At 40.2% G+C, this 11,833-nt stretch overlaps 1 long non-coding RNA gene across 1 annotated transcript; it reads right to left on the reverse strand.

Annotated features, from left to right (window-relative positions):
* Positions 1-2,110: 2,110 nt before the first annotated feature.
* LOC113572465 lies at positions 2,111-9,010 on the reverse strand. The gene is made up of 4 exons (XR_003410113.2): positions 8,924-9,010; positions 8,063-8,178; positions 5,484-5,594; positions 2,111-2,214 (listed from the first exon to the last, which is right to left on the reverse strand). It is a non-coding gene; the product is annotated as an uncharacterized LOC113572465 (long non-coding RNA).
* Between the last annotated feature and the right edge of the window lie 2,823 nt (positions 9,011-11,833).

Consider the following 11,833-nt stretch of genomic DNA (forward strand, 5'->3'; position numbering starts at 1 on the left):
TTAGGCAGGCTGTTGAACAGACGCTGCTCCTGCAGGGCTCACAGCAGTCCCAGCAGTGGGATGCTATTCCATAAATGACATAACCACATCAAAAATGAAAGACAAAGTTATTGTACATACTTAAACTCCCTGATTTATAACCCACACAATATGCAGACTCAAGAGAATGTTAATGAAGAAAAACTGATGAACAGTAATTTAGATCAAATTTAGATAACATTTTTTAGAAATACTGCTGCAAAACATATAAATATCCTGTCTCACTCTTCCAGTGAGTGCTCATATCATATCATGAAGGACAACATCTTGCGTAAACAGTGGTATCATTTTCATTGGAATCTTCTCTCTCTGCCTCTGCACTGGCTCTGCATCATAATTCTGTTCCTCCTTTTCCCTCAGCTTGAATAAATCATCTGAAAGGCATTATTATTAATAGGGCTGTGAGGTTATCAGTGCCGTGTTTATAACCAGAAGCATTGCGATGCTATCTGAAAGTGATTTCTCCTGTTTGCAAACTTTAACTAAAGCAGTAAAGGCTAATGCATCTGCATATATTTTAGGATATCTGGTTTGTGGATGTTAACAAGCATTAGGCATGGACTCAGTTGAATAAAGCTTTGCCCACATGAAGTGAGACCCTTTCAAGGGCTCACCATGGGATCAGTGATGCACGTGTCATTTCCTGGATGTGCTGGTTACCTCTGAAGTTTCAGATGGCTTGGGAGGCTATTGGTCTTAATTCAATTAAGCCATTCCTTATCTTCACCGCAACCACCCATAGCACATAATCAGATTACAGAGGCGATGACAATTAAAACTCGAAGAACTAACAAGATTATTTGCCCTTCATGGTCTATTTGGAAAAACCTCAGGACTCTCAATATGATTCTGGTTATGCTGGTCTGTTGCTGCATCCAAGGAAATATGTTTATGTTTTTGTCGTATGTCAACCAATCTTGAGAGACATGGAGTGGATGCTTTTTGCATCTTTGATACTCCAATTCGTTTACATATACATTTATCCACAGCTGTCACAATGAAAACATTTATTCCCATTAACTAGCATGAAGAAGGTGTGTGACAAAAGTCCCATTCTCCATCCACAGTGAGACAAGCAAACATGAACCAGCAGCATTATGGACCATACATTTGAGCGGATGTATTGTGACAGCCTGAGGACGGGGCTGCCAAAACACAACCAGGCATCACATACCCGCTCTCTGTCATTACTAGAGGCAGGTGTGCCTCATTATAGGAAGAACTTGGTATACTGGTGTCTCTGGTGGTAAAGGGCATAGAGGCCTGACTGGAGAGAAAGCTCAGTTGGTAAAATATGTGTAGACCTGAGTTTTTTTTTAATCTAAGCAAAAGTATGAATAAAGCTCCGTTATTTAGGTAGTGGTGTGTGATTCTGAGCCCCTGCTATCACTTGCCATCCTCTAGTCATGTCACACTAAAATATTTTTATATTATACCTGCAAGTAGAATTGGGGTGATGGAGTACTGGCCACAGCCAGAAACACAATGGAATGGTAATAGAGAAGGTCAGCCATCTTCCACAACCTCCTATAACAAACCAACTACAGAATATCTGCCAAGTTATGAAGGACTGCAGCACAGCAAGAGGACACACACAGGGCATGTCTCTCCCAGGCACACCTGTGCATGAACGTCACTCAGGGGGAATGAAACTCTCAAAGTACCACACACTCACACATGATCAATGCTTGTCAATAAGAGGCAGCCCAGGACATATGAGATCAAGTATACTCTGAGCATACCAAGCACATTTGTATATCATCAGGCCATTCATATCTATCCAGAGACCTAGGATTTTGCCCAGAGAAAGTCTGGAACGGTAGTAAGTGGTGGTTTGTATGCATAATGTCACAGGTTGTAAATTGACTGGATGGCCAGTCCTTTCCTTTTTTCAATGTTGCTGATAGTACAAGTTTTTCAGGTGTGGTGTGTGTTTGACCCTGGTCAGTTTGCCCAATAGCTTTATTAATAAACATCAGCAGTGTTCATGCGATTTTTCCAACTTTCAGCAAAACTTAGATCAGGGATTTTAGATTCATATTTATTTATATTCACATCACAGGCTCTCTCACAAGACAGCGAGGGAAGAATCTTCTTGAATGGCAAGTCCATCCTTGCACAGATCCTGCATCAGTTGGGTCACAGGCTTCCTCCATGGCTTGAATGAGGGACATCCTAACATAGGGAGGAGATCATAAACCTCCCACCACCATGACAACAACAACTCCTTAATGGGGTTAAGGAAGTGGGGTCTTGCACAGAAAATGATGGATGCTGATAAAACCTCGGTCTTGGACCAGAACCCTATATTGTTCCAAATGACAATATATCTCTTCTGCTTTGGTCTTCAGCTGCAATGATGGTGTGTTGGTCATCTACAAACGTAAGTCTGTGGGCCAAGTTAAAAGGATCTAGGTTGGCATGATAGTGGAGAATCCCTTTCTGTGTGATGACAACGCACATTGTGATGTCACCACCATTTTGGCCCAGGACATTCAAAATAGCTCTGTGGCAAATGATATTTCTCCCTCTTCTTCTTACTTTTGTTAGGTTAAACCCAGCCTCATGTATGTGGATGATTGCATCAGCATCCATTTGCAAAACCCTCTGAAAAAAGGTTTAGTTCAACATGGTGTAGTTCATTATAGGCCTACTATAAATGTACAATACTGAAATGCACATTACAGACTCTGTATCTTCCTCTTGCTACAATGTTGTCTTCCATTGTTTATTGAAGACAGGTAAACTAACCTGTTGCCTTTTTGTAGTCATTTTCCTGACTGGCGAGTTTACTATTAAGCACCAAAGTGTCTGTACACCTGATGGTCATATTTGATAATTTGGTTTACAGGTGTGGTGTTTTGGAATGTGGTGCCTTGAAATGGCAAAAGAAGGACATCGTGTTGGATTTCTGTGTCTAATGTAGAGTATGTTTAGTAAAACACTGTGCATAGTGTTTTGCTAAAAGTCTGAGGCTGAGAATGTTCTTATAGATATGCAGATCTGCGCTGTGGTTTTGCTTCTTGAGTGTCAGGTTTCACTAACTGTGAGTTATTTTTAATTTTAGTGTGCAAGCAAAAAAAAAAAAAAAAAAACTGTAATGGCCTTCATGTCCATTCATGTCACAGCACAGCCCCCTCCTCCTAGACTCCTCCCCATGTCAATGTGATGTCCTGTTGGTGTTTGCCATTGTGAGCGCATATCTACCTGGCTACACCTCTCCTTGTTAGTCAGTTATGTATTATACCTGTCTCTTGTCTTTAGCGTGTATATTTAAGTGCTTGTATGATCCCATATGCTGTGTAGTGTAAGACTGCTGTGATTTACCTTATATAGTAATCAGTCAATACAGTTTTCATTCTTTGTATTTGCTATTTGGTTCATCATTGTGTTAATAAATATCTGTGTCTCTGTCTCACCTCCCATGTCACAAATCATTGTTACAAATCAGCAAAAAACATGAATTATGTGACTTTGTGGACACTGGTAGTCATCCTGTATACTGTAGTTTTTACTTAAGAATGAGTAATGATCATGAAACTATTTATGTATTTTAGAAGTCTTTTAAAATCTACACTTGTAATTATACCAACAAGTACACTACATATAGTGTATGGCTGAATTAAATGTGTATTTAAAGATCATTTATGGATCATCAGAGCTGTGAAATTGTCTTTTTAAACAAAAACAAAATGCTTGTTAGAGTCTAGTGACTTTACCCAGTCATCACCATCTGGGCATGATATAAAGGTGACATAAATGCCAGTTCTTTTGAGCAGAATTACATATTAAGTGTGAATGCATTTCTTGGATATTTTTTACAATGAAGCTAATTAAGTTGGTTTGTTTGTTTGTTTTATGCCAAGGTGCAGACATGTTTTCCATTTCAGGACACAATAAACAAAGCTCTAGCTCAATCCTATTTTTAACACTATTACTTTTTACTCTGATTATTATTATTATTATTATTATTATTATTATTATTACTAAATTAGTGTTTTGGAGAGTCTAGCAATTTAAGTTTTAAATGTTTATTGTATATGTCTTGTTAAAGATTCTATAGATTTTAGCTCAAAAAGTTTAATACTTTATTTTATTTAATATTTCAGCTCAGCAAGATTTTAAAGATTAACAAGATTTTTTTTTACATTTTAACTTAGTGACCTGAGGGGGAGACAATAAACTAAATCAAGAATTGGATATACTGTTTACCATTGTTCATTTATATGATGATCAAAAAGAGGGTGTGCAGGAACTAACAAATACCATTGTTTTCCCAGCTCTATCCGGCCAAGTTAAACAAAATGATATCTGAGAGAGCAGGCAACTTCTGATCACCTGAGAAAACCTGATGCCTTTTTAAATTCACTTTTTTAATAAGATGCAATTGGCAGTTTAGGGACTCTAAATTGTATTAGTCAGTTTCAGTAGAAAAATCTTGGATGACTCCTGCCTTTCCTGCTGAGAAGAGGCAGGAAGTACGTGAACGCTTTAAAGAGCCGGTTCACACGGCACATATGGGAGCTCAGGATGCTAGCAATTGGACCACAAAGCCTGCCAATGTGACAAATCTATATTTCTCCCCTTCCATCTCTTTGTGAAGCTGCTCAATTAAGTGGGCTGACTGAATCAGAGACTGGAGAGGCAATACAGAGCTCCTCAATGACAAAAAGGAAACACAATCTGCCACACACTGTTTGTGAGAGGCTGACAATGACTTTCAATAGGATTGCATACTTCTGGCTCCATTATATGAAACGTTTTTGGACCAGACCACGTGGGAGACATGCAAATAGACTGAGTCTCCTGTGCCATGAAGGAAGCGTGAGCCAAAAAGAGGATCCCACACCAACCGACTCACTCATTATTGAAGTCCCTTATGTGGCTCTTTGCCCTCCTTTACTTAATAACTGTAGGTGATAGGAATTCCACATACAGTTGTGAAAAAGTTTGTGAACTCTATGGAATTATTTAGAGATCTGCATGAATGGGTCCTCAAAAGTTATCTGATCCTCATTTAAGACATAATAAATACATAGTCTTATTTAACAAACTCCACATATTATAAATTTCTATTTTTATTGAACAAGGGGTTTAAATAATCACTGATTGAAAGGCAAGTCCACACTCATATATAGTATAGTAAATAGGGACCTCCTTTAATAGAAATAAACTCAAATTAAACTGTGCCTTCTATAACTGCAAATCGGTAATGTGCAGTGGTAAGTGGGTATTTTGCTATACATTTCTATACAAACCTTTTTTCCTACTTGTGCAGTTTTGAGAATGTCTTAATCAGCTTTAACAGTGCTTACTTCAGGACAATGCCAAATCAATTTAATGTGACTGACTGGGTCACTAGAAAATTTCTACTGGTTCTATTATTACTTCCTGTATTGTGGAACTCTCTAATGTTGTGTGATCAAACTTTTTCCAAGTTTTACCTTCCAGACTGTCACGGGAGCTCCCCCACCCCACAAGTCACGTGGTACGGCCTGCCGCATGCAGGTGGGGTTCACTCTTGTTTGTGGCCACACACCTGTGAGGGTACGCACCTGTAGGGGATTAAACATTAACGTGCGTTAGGCTATTTAAACCCCTGGCAGTGCATCCCTCACTGTTGGTCATTGTTTATCAGTCAGAGCATGTGTTAGTGTCTTTGTTTGTTACATCTTTATTGTCAGTGTTAAGTGTATCTATGTTCATCACTGATGTTGTGTGAGTGCCACCGTTATCTGTTACATGTATCATTAAATGTTTCACAATGTCGAGGGAGTCTGTGCGTCCTGTTCTGCACCCTGTGGCACTCGGGCCGTTATACAGACAGATACTATGATATCTTTCTGTATTATTTCCTGATACTTGGAAACCACCCAAAGGTTTCTCAATGACTGAAAGGTATATAGGCCCTGGAGCAACAAAGTAGCTTGCCAACATTACACTTTCTCCACCATGTTTCACAGCTAGCATGACATTCCAGTATTAATATGCTTTGTTCTTTCTGAACATATTACCATGCACATTTACAAAAATTTCAGGTTTTGGTAGTAGAGTCTACAGAGTATTCCTTAGTAAACTTGAAATCATCAGTAATTTTTCCCTTCCAGTGGTCTCCTCTTCAGTAATCTCTAGTGAACACCACTTGTCTTGTTTTTCATATGACAGATTCATGAACACCAACTGTGTTACATGCAAGAGGAACCAACAGATGGCTTGATGTCACTCTAGGGTACTTTGTCTTTTGTTTAGGATTCTGTTGACCTTTGTAGAACACCCACCCCTAGGGAGGGAAGTTAATTTTCATTTGTAAACTGCCTTGTAATCTGCCTGTCTGTGAATTGTCTGAGATCTTTAGAAATCCTTTAGCAACACTGCGTTTGCTTTCCTCCTGAGGTCCTCTGAAATGAACATATATTTAAAAAAAAATGCAGTTTACTGTAGTAAAAGATGTATAGGGAGAAGGAGCTCTGTCCTTAACATCCTGTTTCTCTGGAAATGATGACTACCTCTCTCTGTGAGAGAGCGAGAGAGAGGTGGTTCCAGTAGTATTTGGCACACTAGGGGCTGTGACCCCCAAACTGAGAGAATGGCTCCTACAGATACTAGGAATAACATCAGAAAATCATTATCATAGAAGTATCACATACTTTTTTCATCAATTTATCAGAAATCTGTTTTCATTGCTTAAGCCTTTTTCTACATGCTTTTAGGAAATTTCACCATGCCATGTCACCTTTGGCTTGCTCTCAGACCTGGGCATCTTTAAAGCTGCTTTGTGACAATGGCTGTTGTAAAAAATTCTATATAAATAAATGTGACTGACTTTTCACGTTTCTTGCTTTCCCATGTGTCTCCTGTGCAGCTAGGGCAAGACTGGTGTAGAGTATAACTGATACTACAGTAATACAATTGTCCTGAAGCAGTAGAACTTTAGGTAGTCTTTACAGGCCATTGCCCTTTAGAACATAAAAAAGGGTTCACTGGAGCTGCACCCTCTGGCAGATACAAATGGGCAACCTGGTCAAGCATTTAAAGATGGAGTCTACTCTCCAGCACAGTTCATACACCCCAGTGCCAAGGGTACATATAGCTCATTATTTTAGTACTCTTTATTGCCCAAAGGTACATTACTGGGTCACATGAGCAATGCGCAGAGCTGACTGAATGAACAGTAAGGCTATGAATGTTCTATTTATAATAAAATGTAATGGAGAGTCAATAGATAAATGTACATGTTTCAGAAACTATTTTCAAAGCACGATTACTTCCGGTTTGATTTTCTTTTTATAGATCTCACATGAACTGTAAACTATTCACTGTAAACTAAAAAGTGTTGCTGTGCAGTGAAATGTTATTTTTGACTATTTATCAAGGTCTGGGCAGTGAAACAAGTGAAATGCTCTTAAATGAGAGAAAGCCAATCTTAGAAGCACACCCAGTGATCAACCATTTACTGTAACTTCCAAATTTTGTTTTCCATGGCCATTTAACAACTGCCATTGTTTTGTTTGGATATTGATCACTGCAAGGAAGACATTGCATCAGTTATTAGTCCTCATATACAGGTTTTAATTTTTTTTTAATTACATGCATTGTGAGGTCAAGCAAGTGTAAACAGATAAGCCCATAAAATCCTTCTGTAATTCAGTATTGGCAGTGTTTTTACTATCAATTTGTATAACAAGATAAATTATTGGAATAAATGTCTTCTCTGGTTGTATGCAGTCTCAGTGCACCCTGCAGAATATTGTTAGTTATCTTTTCATTAGTATGCAGTTTGGCTTTCGTTCAGTCTATTAAGACCCTCCCCCTCAAAAGCATGCCTTTAAATGAGTGCAGATTTTGTTTGCTTCTAAAGCATGCTTTCTAAAAGGAAATTCCTGATTTATCCTCAGGTGGGGTGCTACCTGAACTGAAAAACATGGCAACTTTTGTTTTGCCAGATGCCTAATGAAGGAGTGTTGAGTTTTGCCCATTAATGACTCTGGGGTTTAAATAATCAATAGTGAATATTTTATGTTACCTTAACACTTGGATTGTGTGAAATACACCCAAGGAGGATGGGTTCTCAAGTCTTGCTCGTCCCAAGGTTTCTTCCTTAATTCTACCCAAGTTTTTACTCGCCAGTGGCATCACTGCCTAAAGTGAATGACATTTGTAAAGTTGTGACAACATGCATTGTAAGTAGCACTATATAAATAAACTGGCTGACAGACTTGTCATTCTTTGCACCAAGACAAGTAACAGCATTCTTATGTTATGCCCTTTATCTTTTGTAACTGTTGGACATTAAATGTTGTTTCTTTTGTCATTGCCCTTTGTTTCATTGATTTTATTACGCTCCCGTTGGAGACTCAGTTGCTTCCTCCTTCCCCCCCTGCACATTCACCCATGACAAGTGAATTTAAATGTATTCTTGCATGAGGAACTTGTCAGACTATTCTGATTGTTAATAAAATGCTCTTAATGGCAATGTGGATTAAAATAAAGAAACTAACATGAGGGAGGTGGAGAATGAACATACTTGCAAAGTGCTTGTGCCTTGGATGTGATGAGAAACAGTACCAAGTAGGGAAGCCATAACATGGAAAATAGACGGACCAGATAGGAGAAATGAAAAATACATTTAACAAACAAACAAACAAAACTTACCAGGGACACAATACAGAATAGAACAGGCTAACAGGGTTAGGGTGAGACCAAGTTAGGCAAAGTAATGTTGACTAAGCACACAAAGTATTACAGACAAGGGAACAGCAGGGAACTAAACAAGGAAGGCAACAGACAGCAAGGGTAACTAAACAGGGAGCAAACATATGAACACAGAGCGAGATTAAACAGGAATATAAATACACACGCAGAGCATGGACAAACGAGATCTTACCAGAGACAATGAACGACCAGCAAACAAGCCCCCGTCTCGTTGGCTTTTAAGTAGACACACTAATGAAGGCTAAATGATGATCAGCTGAACCAAAAGGGGAGGAGACAGGGAACCATGGAGACAAACAAAAACCTGGAAGTGACTTGGTTGCCATGACAACAGGGAACGCTCATTGCTGCGGACATGAGAGTGCCCCCCCCCTCCTTAAAGCATGACTCCTGAAGCGCAAAACTAAGCAAAGAGGGGCCAGAAAAAAAAGGGACAACAGGAACACCACTAGCAATAGACATGGGAGCAGAGACAGGAGTAGGGACAGGTCCAGGGCCAAGACTATGGGCAGAGTATGTGACAAGACCTGGGGCATGCATGGGACTCGGGACCAAACCTTGGACAGGAACAGGAGCCAGATTGGGAAAAGGAGTGGGACTAGCAATATGGCTGGGACTGGAGCTGGGCACTGAAACCTGGTCTGGACATGGTCACAGACAAGAGGAAATGAGAGTAGAATTGCTGGTCTGTGGCATAGCTGTGGGACTGCGTAGTGGGACAGAAGCAAAGACATTGGAAATTATGTGAACTATGACAGATACAAGAACCAGGACAGGCAGGGTAACAGGTTTAAGCACAGAAAAACATGAGCAGGCAACACAGAAACTTAGGCGACAAGAACAGCCTCAGGGAGCAGAGGAGTCCTAGGCTCCTCAGGGAGTCCACCTGTAGCAGCTGTCTTCGACACGGGAGAGTCAAAAGAAGGATTAACCAACATGAGGCACGAGAAATGGTCTGGCTACTTCCACTCCCTGAGGAGGACCAGGCCGTGAGGTGTCCATAGCACCCAAAACAGGACCTGGCTGGAATGAAGGTGCTGCTGCAACATTCTGCAGCAAATACAGGAGTGTAGCAGTCAGTGGTGGGTCTGCAGGCATGGCTGTAGTGACCAGCAGTGATAGCAGTCAATGACAGATCCACGGGCACAGCTGCAGCAACCTGCAGCCGCAGGCCCAGGGGTTCCTGGGGTACAGCTGCGGCATTCAGCGAGTCTGGGGGAACAGACCTGGTCACAGAAATAGGTTGAGTGACATCTCAGGTGGCCTCCACCAGGCCGGGATCAGGAGCAAGACGGGCAGCATCCACTATGCTAGGATCAGAAACAAGTCTCTCATGCCGGGAACATGCTCAGGACAGGTGGCAATGAGTGACCAGCAAACAAAAAGCCAAAGAGACAGGGGTTAAGTAGACACACTAATGAAGGCTAAATGATAATCAGCTGGACCAAAAGGGAGGAGACAGGGAACCATGGAGATGGACAAAAACCCGGAAGTGACTTGGTTGCCATGAAAACGGGGAATGCTCAGGTCTGCGGATGTGACAGAAACAAATAAGACATTAAAATTAAATTTCAAATTGCTACATTGAGAAGTCAACTGAAATTTGATTTGGACTATGGGGGTGTTGCAATTCTCAAAGGGTTTACTTCACTAGGGAACCTTCAGAATATCTTTAGAATAATTTAGGGCTGAACAAGTCTGGCATTATGTGTGCTTCCTTAACCTGCTTAATGCATCATATTTAAACAGTACACATGGACTGTATTTTATAGATAAATGAAGACAGAAAATGTTTGGACCCCAATGATTGCCACTTGCAGCTATAAGTAATAAGTCATGTTAATGCTTTTTCACCAAAGCATTTAGTTGGTGACATTTCCTGCCAACTTCTGCCCACTCACTGACATTCAAACAAAAGATACAAAGTAAACGTGGGTCTAGAGGAGAAATGCTCCACTACTTTGGCTTGTGTTAAGTGGAATGCTATACTTTTTTGGAAGAAAACCTACAAAGGCCACTGCATTGATTTCAAATTCATTACCTTTTACATAATGGTGAGTCAGGTTTAAAAAAGAGAAATCACTCACAGTTCTTTTTTTCCTAAACCAATTGAAAAAAGAACTACAATATTCTCAGTTTCAGTATTTGTCCAATACTTTCAGCATGTATAAAAGCTGTGAAATGTCTGTGCTAATTATTTATACATCTGTGCTCAGTCTCAGATAGTTCTCAGCAGAATTTCTGAATGTGTTCTTTTTCTTTTTGCATTTTCAAGCTTTAAGACAATACAGTATACCATCTTTAAATGCATACATTTAAATAGCAAAAATTAGGGTGTAAAAAAGGAGAATGACAAGACGGGGAAATGGCAGCCTACAGTGCGTTTTGGCAGTCACCTTGTGAGGTTGTGCCTGGAGTAGCAACCGCTCTGCAGAGCATACGGAGTCTTCAGTATCCCGAAGATGTCGCGGCAGATGGCCCCAGATCTCATTACGGAATGCCAGCACCCTTGGCACCAGCGTTCCAAATGCCATTGTTGCCACTCATACGAGGGCTGCACAGGGTCAGCGCTCGTAACCTTGTGAAAGCGGCCCATAATCCCCCACTCAACAGCTTGTCATTTCTTCCTGTTACCTAGAGGGAGACTCACAGAGACTTTTCAGATCTTATTTTCCTATCTAGTCACATAAAACATTTCTGTTGATTCAGTAATTTGAAGGAACTTTAAGGTTATTCAAGGTAAGAGCAAGTAGCATAAATTACAAAGAAATGGGAAAGGAAAGGAAAGGAAAGGAAATGTGGCATTACAGTATTAGAAGACCACCTCCAAAAAGTGTCCTCTAAACAGCAAAAATGTGTGCATATACACTGCATTTTGCAGATTATTGCACAGGTAAAATCTGAGTAGCATTTTACTGTAGTTCTTGTCCACCACAGTGAAAACAGAATACCAACCCAGAATAACTCTAGCTTAAAGTCTTAGGTACTCAGCAACAAAACCATGTGTTCCCATCCATGTGTTCCCATTTTCTTCATGCCATAAGTATTCCCGTGATGCAGAGCTAGCACCTGCTCTGGCATG

The sequence above is a fragment of the Electrophorus electricus genome, chromosome 12 (assembly GCF_013358815.1).
Source record: "Electrophorus electricus isolate fEleEle1 chromosome 12, fEleEle1.pri, whole genome shotgun sequence".
NCBI lineage: Eukaryota > Metazoa > Chordata > Actinopteri > Gymnotiformes > Gymnotidae > Electrophorus > Electrophorus electricus.